The sequence below is a fragment of the Pinus tabuliformis genome, chromosome 9 (assembly GCF_031772625.1).
Source record: "Pinus tabuliformis cultivar Carrire ecotype Pingquan chromosome 9, CPIR1, whole genome shotgun sequence".
Taxonomy (NCBI): Eukaryota; Viridiplantae; Streptophyta; class Pinopsida; order Pinales; family Pinaceae; genus Pinus; species Pinus tabuliformis.
This window is the reverse complement of record NC_142307.1, coordinates 858232267-858245679: the sequence shown is the minus strand read 5'-3', so window position 1 is coordinate 858245679 and position 13413 is coordinate 858232267. Positions and strand designations below refer to the sequence as shown.

The 13413-nt window shown below is 34.4% G+C and overlaps 1 pseudogene; it reads left to right on the top strand.

Moving 5' to 3' along the window:
- Positions 1-10876: 10876 nt before the first annotated feature.
- On the top strand, positions 10877-13002 carry LOC149151493 (fasciclin-like arabinogalactan protein 4 pseudogene; annotated as a pseudogene).
- Positions 13003-13413: the final 411 nt, after the last annotated feature.

Below are 13413 nucleotides of genomic sequence, written 5' to 3'. Positions count from 1 at the left end.
AATTCAGCCTTTTCGAGGGGGCAACCTCCTTTACATTACACAAATGAATGCTTTTTTTCTAATTCAAATGACAAAACCTCCTTCCTAAATAGGAGTCTAAAGAGTCACAATATAACCCAGTCGACCTAACAATAATAATATAAAGGCACAAAAATAATAATAGAGGGATTCTATGGGGCACAGTAATAACAATATGGAGACAACAGGGGCTCAACAATATTAATAAGGGATACAACTACAATAGTAATGGGGTAATCACTAGTATTATAGGGCCCTAACACAGTGATATATCTTCCATGTTATAGTTGATTACTTCTCATTTTTAGTTATATCTGTTCATGCTTGACATTGCTCATGTTCAATTAAACTTTCGCTCAATTGGTCGTAGAAGTAGATCAAGTGTGTGGGAAAATCTACAGAGTATTGGAATATGTAAACTTCTAATTATCTTATGTGTGATTGTTATCATTAGCCATAAAAGTCTATTTCCAAATCTTTATAAAATTGTTAAATTTACTTAGAACTAACAAGTTATTTCCAATTAATTAACTCTTAATTTGATGTGTAATTAAAATATTATTTTTCATATATATATATATATATATATATAACAACATTAATTTATTACACCAACATTAAACATTTATTAATTTATTGCATTGATTTAACAACCGCTGAACACAATTTTGATATATATGCTCAACACAATTTTGATATATAAAATAATATCAGTGTCTCATTTCCCAGCCAAAGTCCACCTGAATAACACACAACATTTTAACATGGAGTCATCTAACGAAGCGGAGGAATTACGCGGATGGTCAAAAGTGGCTGGAATCCGAGCAAAAAAAATTCAAAAAATCTTGTAGAGGCAGTGTTTGAATTATGTTTTTGATGGTGGAAATAGATTCAGCATCATCAAAAACGTATAGGACACCTAAAATTTTGAAGTTTAACCCTTATCACTTGAATTTACAAAAATTCTTGCCATAATTTCTCTAAATATAGCATTTTCCGTGCAATTTAGACTATGCGTTTTAACATGCCCTTGAGTCAATCAAACAACGATGCATATTATGGTTAAACTTTATTGAAGATTAAATAAAAAGGTTTCAGACACTGAATGTTGCATTCAATCATTGCGTTCTTTTTCCACATAACTCAGCTGTTAGTCAATGTTGTACCAATCATGCAAGTAAATGTTACCTAAATACTCAGAAACATTTTCAAACCCTGGCATGTCCAACTGTATGGGCTCCGGTTAAATCCTTAGAAGTATTACTCCCTGTACTTGTATCTCAACATTTAGTGACTTGACCATAAAACAATAAAAATATGGAGGCCACTCTGTTCTTTCAAGTGCATGTCTGGTTCATTCAACACCACAATCTCAAGGCTTTAGCACTTTGTGGGTAGGCGCTAACTCACAGGAAAGTACGCTCTAGATAATCCTCTGGTAAAGTTCGTCCATTTCGTGATCGCCATTACACCTCGTGGGGAGATAAGGTATCTGAATTACCATCACGGGGATTCACCCAAAGTGGCTGAAAGTGCAAAAATGTACTCGACAGCCTGCATATTACCATAAGAGTTGATGTCCTTTTGTTAATACGATTTTAGCTGTGCATATGGCCGTTGCAGGGTTGCAGCCTCGCAGGTGAGAATACGGTGTGCTGAATACGTTAAATAAAACACCCTCTTTCAAAGCTTTTTGTTGGTCTTCTCGGCAATTGAGGAATGGGATTGAAAAGTTTCAATCTTATCCGACATAAACTGCAATTTCATCCATTTCAAGTGGCGAGAATTTTGGGATCTAGTAATCTATATTTAAAATGTAAATATAATGTTAAGAACTGTCAACAGAGTAAAAGCTGGTTTATATTTATCAAACCTAAATTGCAATTTCATTTGATTTTTCACATTTAATAACGGTTTATATTTTGATGAGGTTTTTCCAAATTTAGATGGCGTTTAGGTCCAGATTCGGATAGAATGAATATCGGTGAGATTATTGCAAATCGATTCTAAATACCAAAATTCTAGAGACCGGAATTAACTAGAGTTAATTATCATACTTGATTTCATATTGCTCGTATCCTCCTACACTACTCGTGAATAATGAAATTTTTTTTTATATAAATGTTGTTACTAAATTTTGTATCAAATTTTATTTAAATATATCATAAAAGATTTTATTTAAGTTATCATAAACAGTTTTTATGATTCTAGTATTTGTGTAATTAATCTTTAAAAAATGTCCAAGAATACAACCCATAGACTTGAGGAGGGATAAAACAACTTTTATAATACTATTAACAACAAATATTCAGATTAATCTTTAAAAAATGTCAAACACTATGATCCATGCAACTTTAGAAGAGATATGGAAATTAATCACTTTGTAAAAGAAAATTTAATCAAATGAACAAAGCTTTACTTAAAAAAGAAAGTTAAATTAATATAAAAACTTAAATTTTATAATAGTAGTAATCATGTATAAGAAGGATATTACAAATAAGTTAGCAAATATGCTTTTAAGATCACCCACATTTAATATTATAGCTTTGGGAACTCTTTTGCACAAGGAGCAATTTACCCATGATGCATACAATGAGGCATACATAGAAGATGAAGACTTCAAGGAAGTGTTTCAACATCTACCGTGTGAAATTCATGTAAAATACAAAGATAGTAAGGCTTACTATCATCTCCAAAATGTGTTACTCTACAAGCTAGAAAAACTTTGTGTCCCTAAAGGTGGAAGATTGCAACTTATCAAAGAGGTTGTAGGACATTTTGGAGTTGGGAAGACAAGTGCCAACTTATTGAGGTATGTTTACTAGCCTGGAATGCAATAAGATGTAGCACAATATATTTCAGGATGTATACTTTATTGTACCAATAAGCCTAGTAACAAGAAACAATGTTTATACCATCCGATACCAAAACCCAATAGACCTTGGAAAAACATCTCCATGGATTTTGTGGGAATTTTGCCAATAACTAGGAAGGGAAATGACTAGATATTTGTGGTACTTGATAGGTTCAATAAGATGTGCATTCTCATGCCCTATAAAAATACCATCAAAGGACAAGTAATAAATATGTTTTGTAAACAGGTCTAGATGCATTTTGGGATACCAAATTCTTAGTGCAATTTGAAGTACATTGTTGGAGAAGATAGACACTGAATTGAAGAAAATTGCAACATTCAACCCACATACAAATGGGTAGACAAATATAATCAATAGGATTTTGGTGCAACTTTTGAGGGGTTCCAATCAAAAGTATCTGAATATCTAGGATGAAAATCCAATCTATATACAACATTCTTATAATAGAGCAATCCACACTTCTAGTTGTAAGTCACCTTCTGAAACTTGTTTTTTATATTTCCCACCTTCATCCTTGGATGTTGTATATCAACAAGAAGGATGAGTGAGGGAGAACCTCACAAGAGATGCATTAAAAGAAGTTTTTTTTTTAAGAAGATTTGGTAGATCCATTTGCAAGTATAAGAGACATTGAAGAAGTCACTAGAAAAATATAAAGCTAAGCATGATAAAGTTACATAGAACAAATAAGTCATTTAGAGCGAGAGAGTTCACTTAAAGTTGAACAAGGAATGACTATATGGTCATGATAGGAAGATTAAGGTTTTGCAATATTGTCCTTTTAAGATATTAGAAAAGGTGGGAGACAATTCCTATAAACTCAATCTACCTACATACATGTGCATTTACTTAGTAGTGAATGTGGATAATTTCAAACTCTAAGAGTCCTCCATGATGGATGAGGAAGAGGAGTAGATCCTACATTTCCTAGATGACTTAGCACCAGATGCTCATGCATAGTTGGTAGAGGATGCAATTTTGTAGAAGAGGTCCAAAACTACAAGATAGAGGCAAAAGAGCTTTGGTAGATTGGGAAGGACAAATTATAGGCAAATCAAAGTGGTACTCCAGGGACAAGGTAGAGGAAATGTTTCCTCTTCTCATTTAGTAAATATTATGGGGACCAAAAACCACCCTAAGTGGGGAGGTATGATATGGATTGGATCACTATATTATTCATCTATCTCAATGCTTTTAGAGTGGAAAAAATAATAGGAATTAACTTATACAGTTATTTTAGTGGTAAGTCTCAGTTTAGAAAATTGGGGTTTGAAAACTTCTAGAGCCATTTTAAGGCATAAAATGATATTTTTGGGGATCAAAACTTTCCTAGCTTTAGCTAGGATCACTTGATGCTAGTCTACACTTAGAGATCTTTCCAACAACAGATAGATCACATCAATTGAAGCTTGTATGCAAAAATTATGCCTCTCCACAATTTGGCGTACAATGTTGACCACCATGGTACAAAAGGATGCCACGCCAACCCCTATTACTCATGCATATGGGGCTAGCCACTTGTGGACATTCAATAAGATTCTATAAGGTCAAAAACTATAACTAATTGAGGGTTGAGGAAGTCAAAATCCTACCCCTATATGGCTATGAAGTATTGTTAAATATTGGGATGCTAGGAGAAGGGGTTCCATTCTCTATCATTGCATTTTTTCCATTATTGAGTAGAGCATCTAGGAGTGGGAAGTTCGAGAGTAAAATAGAGGGGGATAAGATTATGTAGCAGCCTTACATGTCAGAGGTCTCATGTAACTCTCCATCGAAAGTGCCTATTTCTTTGTATTTGCATATTTCCATACTAGAAAAAAGATAGCAGAACAACCTAACCTTCTAGTTGAGTTTTCTCCCGTATTGGTTTCCTGAGGAAAAACTTGTGTTTATTGTGGATGGTCTGCACATATTCTTTATTCTCTATTTTTCACGTTTCAACTATTTCATATATTTAAGCATAAAACCAATAATTAAAGAATACAAGATCTAAAAGAAATTAACCTTCACAATAAAGGCTTTAATGTTTTTATTAGATCTCTTGTGATGAACATTCCAGTCAAATATCCAAGTAGTTTACATATCATTGGATTAATTAACAAACCTGTTGAGCATAACTAACTCAATATGGGAGTATGGTTGTTTTGCTAGAATTTGTTAGTATAAGGAATGACAAGGGAAGTATGGAGATGCAAGAAAAAGTATGAAAAAAAGATATGGAAGATCTAGACAAAGATGCTAGGTATATGCATGATTCTAGAGGGGGAAGATAGTATTCTTGTCATGTGTGTCAATTTCTCTTGTTGTAATCATGTGTGACAATACTTTGTGATGTAAAAATAATTCCTTAGTTTGCTTGGTAAGTTTGTTGTAGCTAGAAGGGAGTAATAACTACATGTTTTGTTACCTCTAAGTGTTCCTTAAAGAAATATTGTTTGATGAATGTTGCACTAAGAGTCCTCATTGGCAAGTGAAAAGAATGCAAGATTGACTTAGATACATCTTGTATCCAGAATGTTATCTTAGAGAACTGGAAAGCACCATGGTTGGGTACTTACGTGTCTTGGTAGATGGAAATATGTCCATAAGATGTCAAGTTATTAAGTTTTTATAGTCAAGTTGGTGTTATGCCCTAGAGTACAATGGGTTTCTAATCAATGTGTGGTACTATTGTTTGGTCGAAAGGTACAATCCATTCCTAGCTGGTATGTTATTCATTATAACAATGCTAAAAGTGAATGTAGTATGGGCACTTTAATTATGAGATGGAAGCAAAATGCTCAAAAGTCAATAACTATTGGTTGCTTATCATGGAAATTAAAATTATTCTTGTCAGAAAATACAACTAATTGCATATTGTATTTTGAACAAGGAATGATGAGGTTACAACAAGAAGGATATGGATTTTTTTCTAGATGCAATGAAGAAAGTTTTTTAGAATCTAAGGGAAGCTCGTGATAGTTCTTGTGGAAGTCTTATGACAATAGAAGGAGACTAAATGTTGGTGGACTATAAAGGTAAATTTTGCAAGTTGTACAATTAAAAGCAAATTTACTATATGGTGATGTGATTCACACTTTGTATTTGTAGCAAGTATATGATGTCATGTTTCAATATGATGTATTCATTCTTGAAAATATTGAGCTTTTATCTTTCCTTGAGTTGTTACTTAAGTGAAGGATTATAGTGTTACCTAGGGATTATTTACAAAGATTGTACCTAGTGTCTCTATGAAATGGAATATACTCATTATATGTACCTGTATCTATGTATGCAACATGTAAAGGGCATATTGCTATAAGACCTAGAAAAGTATGCATACCCCTTTTCCATGTGTCTCTAACAGTTAGGATAACATGTTTGGTATAATGTAGAAATCCCTATTAAGGAGTGGGTAAACACATGGGAGGAAAGGCCCATGTGTTCACTGGCTACTCTAGAAGTAGACCATGTTAATTAAAGACTCTAGGAGGTGCCTACAAAATGAATGTTTTACATTTAGCGGGAGTTCATCAAGAAAATTGAATGAACCATGTACTTGAAGGACATCATATTAGATGAACAGTTAGGTGCCCATGTATTCAGGTAGATGGTTGTCCTTTTATTTGGACTTTAATAGTTTGCTGATGCTTGCATGATTGAAGTAATTAAATGAAAGTCCTAGATTGGACCAAATAAAGACTTTGGTAATTAGGAGATTGTTCAAATCAATTCATGCCGGAGCAAATGTAAATGTTGGAAAGGACTAGACGATGATGAAGATTTGACCTGACAAAAATGAAGACAAATACTCATTAAGGGGGGGCACTAGAATATGTAAACTCTTACTTGTCTTATGTGTCATTGTTATCAATAGGCATTATGAAGTAGAGTTCATGTGTATGTAAAGAGTCTATTTCCAAGTCTTTATGAAGTTGTTATAATTAATTCGAATCGAAAGATTCTCTCCAACTAATTAACTCTTACTTTAATGTGTGGTTGAAATAATTATCTCAATTAATCATTAATATTACCAAGATAATATATTTATCTTAAAATAAGGTGTGTATATACCTATAATATTAAATTGATTTAATGACATACTAAAACACAACCTTGATATGTGAAATAATATCAATGTCTCATTTCCTAACAAACATACACTTGAACAACACATAACATTTAAGCAATGATGCATTCTATTATTAAAGTTTTTAAAAATTAGTACAATCACATTAAAAATATTAATGTGGTTGATATAGCGGAAGACTTTATAAATATAACAAAAAAACTATTGTAACACGAAGAATGTCTTACCAATGTACACTTTTACCTAATTAACCATCATGTAGAAAAAGGTTATGGGTCAACTTTAACTTGAGAAAAAAAAAAGAATTACACCTCTTATTGTAAAATGGACCATATTGCTAAATAAAATTTGCTTATAATTAGAGATTTCCGAAAGACAATTTTGTAATAAGAAGCCTTCCACAATTATATATTAATTTCGGCATCTAATTAGAATATGAATTTACAAGCCCCAAGGGTTAGCTCAGTTGGTCGAGTTTCACTCGCCAAGTACCTCACTACTTGGGAGGTCACTGGGTCAAATCTTCTAAACGCCCTTGGGATTAAGCCTTGCTTGTTTGGTAAATAAACATTAGCTAAATACTCAGAGCCTCTAGTTAAATCGCTGTACTTCTAACTCCATATTTAGTGACTTCACAATAAAAAGACCATATTCCTTCAAGTGCATCTCTTGATCTGCATGATGCAAATAAACGTTAGCTAAATACTCAGAGCCTCTGGTTAAATCATTAAATATAACTCCAGTAATCCCTCCATATTTAGTGACTTCACCATAAAGCAATAAAAAGACCATATTCCTTCAAGTGCATCTCTGGTTCATTCAACACCACAAATCTCAAGGTTTCAGCACGTTGCGAGTTGGAGCCAACTCACAGGAAAGTACAGTCTAGATAATCCTTCATGGTAAAGGGTCTCCATTTCCTGGTCGCCATTACACCTCGTGGGGAGATAAGGTATCTGAATTACCCTCACGAGGATTCTCCCAAAGTCGCTGAAAATGCAAAAGTGTACTCGAGAGCCTTCGCAGCTACAGGCTGCATATTTTAAAAGCCATTGTCCTTTTGTTAATGGTATTTTACCTTTGCATATGGTCGTCATAGGTGAGAATACGGTGTGCTCCCTCTTTTCCGGCTTTTTGTTGATCTGCTCGACAATTTTGGAAAGGATTGAAAAGTTGCAATCTCATCAAATATAAACTGCAATTTCATGCATGTTCAGAGGCGAGATTTTTGGGATCCTGTGATCTATGTTTAAAATGTCAGAATGGTAAGCATGGCAAAGAATTGTTTAATATTATCTCACATTAATTTCAATCTCATCCAAATATTTGGGAGGTTTTGGGATCCCGTAATGTTTATAGTTGATGGCGTTTTGAAATCGATTTATATATTGAATAGAAAAATTATGTGTGTATATGTTGTTATTGAATTGTGTAAATTTTTATTTAAATGTGTTATTAGTATAAATTTTTTTAACATTAGTTTTATTAAGTCTAGATGGAGATGACATTTGATGATATAATTAATTTTTTTTAAAATATTAGTAATAATATTTTGATTAATCTAAGTCGAAGAAAATAATCAAGGGAATATGAAGAAATTGAAACAATTTTGCATTAATAAGTATGTTTATTTTGGAACAAGATTTCTATAATTTTAATTTAATTATCAATAGTTATTAAATGTAATGTGCGGATTTAATTTTCACAAAATATTCTACAATATTTTTAATAATGGTCATAGATTAAAAGGTTCAGATTTATTTCAAAAGTAAGTATGCCTTTTCCAATTTTTAATTAAAATGCCTGGTTGACATGAGCTATCAATTCTCTCCCCATTGGTGTTTGATTCCTAGAATTGACATGCCTAGCTAAGTGGTTGAGATGGGCTATCAACTCTCATCCCATTGGTGTTGGATTCCAAGAAATGACATGTAATCGATTAGAATCAAGGAGTATGCAACTCCATGGAGTTTTTAGTGGCTTTATCTACAGGGGCCACAATTTCGTCCACATCACAAAATTCTCATTGGAATTTGGTGAAAAATTTCAAGAAATCTAATCTTGGGAGTGTTTGAATTGCGTTTTTTATGGTGGAAATGGATTAAGCACCATCAAGAACCCCAGGGCACCCAAAATCCTAAAGCTTGATAGTGGTAACTAGGATTTCCAAAAAAAATTGCCAGACCTTTTCAAAAATTTTGCTAGAATTTTCATTGTTTTCCGGGCTAAATTGTGGTCTAATTAGACTAGGAAATCTAATCTTAGGAGTGTTTGAATTGTGTTTTTGATGGTGGAAATGGATTAAGCACCATCAAGGACCCCAGGGCACCCAAAATCCTAAAGCTTGACAATGGTAACTAGGTTTTCCAAAAAAAATTGCCGGACCTTTTCAAAATTTTGCTCCCGGCTAAATTGTGGTCTCATTAGACCACGATATTTTCACCCCGTCAGTGGTCAATACAGTTAGTCTTGACTCTTGCTTAGTCATTGGGTCATTACTCTAAAAAAAAAGTAATATAAACATATGCCATATGATATGATTTATGGTTTTTTGTGCATGTGGTATTAGTAATTCATGATATTGTCCATAGTATTGTAACCAAGTATTGTAATAAAGTCTATGTATAGATTAAGAGTCTCCTAATAAAATGGGGTTGATTCTCCTTAAGAATTTTGTTACAATGTTTTTTTCAATGTATCTACTTTTCACTCATATTATTTTTCAATGTTAACGATAATAATAATAATTTAAAATAAAATTATAATTTACTTAATTTTTATGATTTTTAATTGTACCTAGAGACTCTCTCCAGCTGTGAGTCCTTAAAAATACAACAAAATTAAATTAAATTAAAAATAAAAGACATAAAATCCTCCAACCCATAGTATTTTAGCCCAAGATTTTTTCCGATGATATTCTTTTTTAATGTAGCCTATTTAAAAACAAATAATCAAGTTTGCCTAGATCCATCTACCAAGGGTATGCAGAGATCAAATCTCTTTTCACTAGAAAAGAGGTTTGCATCTCAAAAGAAAAATTTAATCTCTCCCAACTCTTGATAGATAAAAAGTTAAAATGAATCTAAACTAATCTCATGTTGCTCCTCATTTTATTTATTTATATCACTGCCCTAATAAAATAAAATTTAGTCACATAAACATAATTTTGAAACCAATATCTTACCCACTCCTCACGTTGCTCCTCATTTTATTTATATCACTGCCCTAATAAAATAAAATTTAGTCAAATAAACATAATTTTGAAACCAATATGTTACCCACTCCTCAACGAGATTTTATTTGTTTACGGATTAGCTGAATCACCAGAGTCTGACTGCCTTGGCTGGCTAAAATCCTTTGAACGAAAAGACCTTCAATCAATTATCCCAACTGCAATTTTGACAATTTGATTCGATTCCATAAACCATACGAAATGCATGATCGAAATTGAAATGATTATGATTATTATCATCTATTTAGACAACCTCCAGGTTTAAGAACAGGGCCTTGTAATCATTAGCCCACCTCATTATCGTACACCTTGCAGTGCATCATGGTACAGAATAGCTCCTTCTATTCAACGACCACAGTCATTGTTGATTTTGATTGATGGAACCGTTGCTGCTGCATCGTCTGATCTTAAGCCCAGTCCATGATCGAGATTTATGGCCACTGGCCATGCTGCTTATAACTTTAAGGCTATAGGCTTTATCATTTTTAAGCCCGAAAGCATATAAGCTAAACACATTAACTACATGGACCTATATCATCTTTAAGCCCGAAAGTATATAAGCTGAACACATTAACTACAGTCCATGTAGTTGCTGCTGTGCTGTAATGGAATGAAAGGCGATCCCTCTCACAGCTTTTAAAGCGATAGTCCATTTCTATACGGCCGATTTCTCAGGCATGAGGCGCCATTGAGGAAAAGGTGGGAAACCATGTCATTCTTTCGTAATATTGGTGCACTAAAAGATGCTGGAGCAGTATTACCTGGATTCTATAATAGTTTAGTTTATTGGGTTCTGCTAATACATATATTACTTTTAGTTACTTCAGTAAATGATATCAGGGTTACAGCCATCTCGGCAGCATTGTTATTTATATTGGACCCCCTTGATTCTTCAAAGGTTGGTTGTGAGCATCAAACGGGCAGGGCTTGTAGAAAATATGGAGCAATTGGTCTGTCGTTACTTTTATTGCTGCTTGTGTTTGATATGGGTGGTTTCAGCAGGATCAGCAGCTGCATCCGGTTTCAACATCACAACATTTTTGTGGAGGTACCAGGAGTTTGAAACCTTCAACAAACTATTGACAGTCACCAATGTGGCCAGAGACATAAACCGTGGGACATCTCTCACAATACTGGCCCTGTCCAATTCAATCTTGCAGAATTTCATTGCCAGCTTTAGAGGAAACCTTCCAGTAATGGAGATACAATATGTTCTCCAGTATCATGTGCTTCTGGAATACTTGGATTGGGATAGGTTCCGCCAAATGACCTATGGGGGGGAACTCATAACCACTCTCTATCAAACCACAGGAAGGGCACCTAAAAACTCTGGGTCAATTAACATAACTTGTGAGAAAAATGGAAGAGTCAGAATCAAAGCACCTGCTCCTTATGGAAGCAGTTTCAGTGCCACGGTCATAAGGCTTGTCAAGACATTTCCTTACAACATCAGCATTTTTAGTATCAGTAACATGCTTATACCTTATGGGTTTGATCTGTTGCCCTCATCCCAACATAACGACCGTGCAATCAATGTTACAGATGTTCTTCTGAATGCCAAGAACTTCAACTTTGTGGTGTCAATGATGGTAGCTTCTGGGATTACTTCAGAGTTGGAGTTTGATCAAGCAGGTGCTGGTATTACCATCTTTGCCCCAACAGATGATTCATTCTCAGCCCTTCCTCCTTATACATTGCAAGGACTGACAGCCAAAAACAAGGCTGTGGTTCTCAAGTACCATGTTTTGCATTCCTATTATCCTCTTGGATCTCTGGAATCCATAGTGAATCCAGTTCAGCCCACATTGGCCACAGAGTTAATGGGAGCTGAGACCTATACCCTAAACATCACAAGGGTCAATGGTTCAGTGGCTATGAATACAGGTATTATTCAAGCTTCTATAACACAAACAGTTTTTGATCAGAAACCCCTTGCAGTATTTGCAGTGTCTAAGGTTCTCCTTCCTCACGAAATGTTTGGTAAACAATCCCCTGAAATGTCTGAGTCTCCCCAAGCCCCAGTTCCTTCCCCTGCCCCACAATCATCTCCTCTCCTTGCAATTCCTCCAACACTACCGAATGTAGTTCTTAACCCTCCATCATCATATATACCTCCCTCTGCATATGCTTCTCCGTCATCTTCTTCTTCTTCCTTTGGCGGGCCATTTGGGAAACCCCATTTGTTATCTGGCCCACAGCCTGACCAGACAAGTAGGGCTCTAACAAATTTGATTACAGGTCACTTTACTTTAGGTGTCCAATGCCTTTGTATCATCTACCTTGGCTATCCATTTTTCCAGAGGGAGTTTTCTTAGCTGAAACGAGCTTTGGAGTAGGGATAAAATTGAAGATTTTTCAATGAGGATCAGATGAACATTTATTAGTTTTTTTCTTTCCTTCTTTTTGGGACGCCTTCCAAATAAAATTCAACCTCCGGATCCACTTCAAAATAAGTTCATTCTACCCTCAATAAAAAAGGGCCTTAAAAAAAGGTTTTGTCCTCTAGAGAGGCAGTTTGCATGAATCTATAAGATGCAAGAAGCATTATTCCATTCCTAGAGGCATTCTCAGAACAGAGAGTGATTTTCAGTTCGTGAATGACGGGAAGGTTGGTGGGGGCACTTATTATTGTTGAAGTACAAGCTCTTTCCTTGCTTTCGAAATTGGTAACCTCTCTACCCTCTGGTTCAAATAATACCAAAACCCTAATGTTAAGTGTATACTATTTGTAGCAGTATTGTATAGATGGTTCTGTGGAAGGATGCATTCTTCTGATTCATTTAGATTGCACCAAAACTGAAATAATATTTCAATACCCTTGATTATGTTACAAGGTAATAATTTGTGTCATTATTTTTGTTCTTCCTAAGCTTTAGCATATTGCGGGTTCAAAGTTTACAGAAGAAGAGACAAAAATGGAGTGAATTTTTTTTTGTCGTATCAGCTGGTTTTCCAAATCCATCTGTGGATCTTTGGAATTTTCTTATAGAAAATATCTCATTCACTAGCAGGTGAAGTAAAGTACTAACATTGGACTCCTAACTAAAAATGGAGACTACATTCATTTATCGTTTGGGAGTCCTGCCTCCAGGTTGTGCTCGATTCATGACATTTTGGGTTCATGTCCATGGCATCTTTAACAAAAGCCACAGTCCATAGGTATCAGCCTTCAATCTTAATATCAATCTAAATATAAATACATACATGTTAGGAAT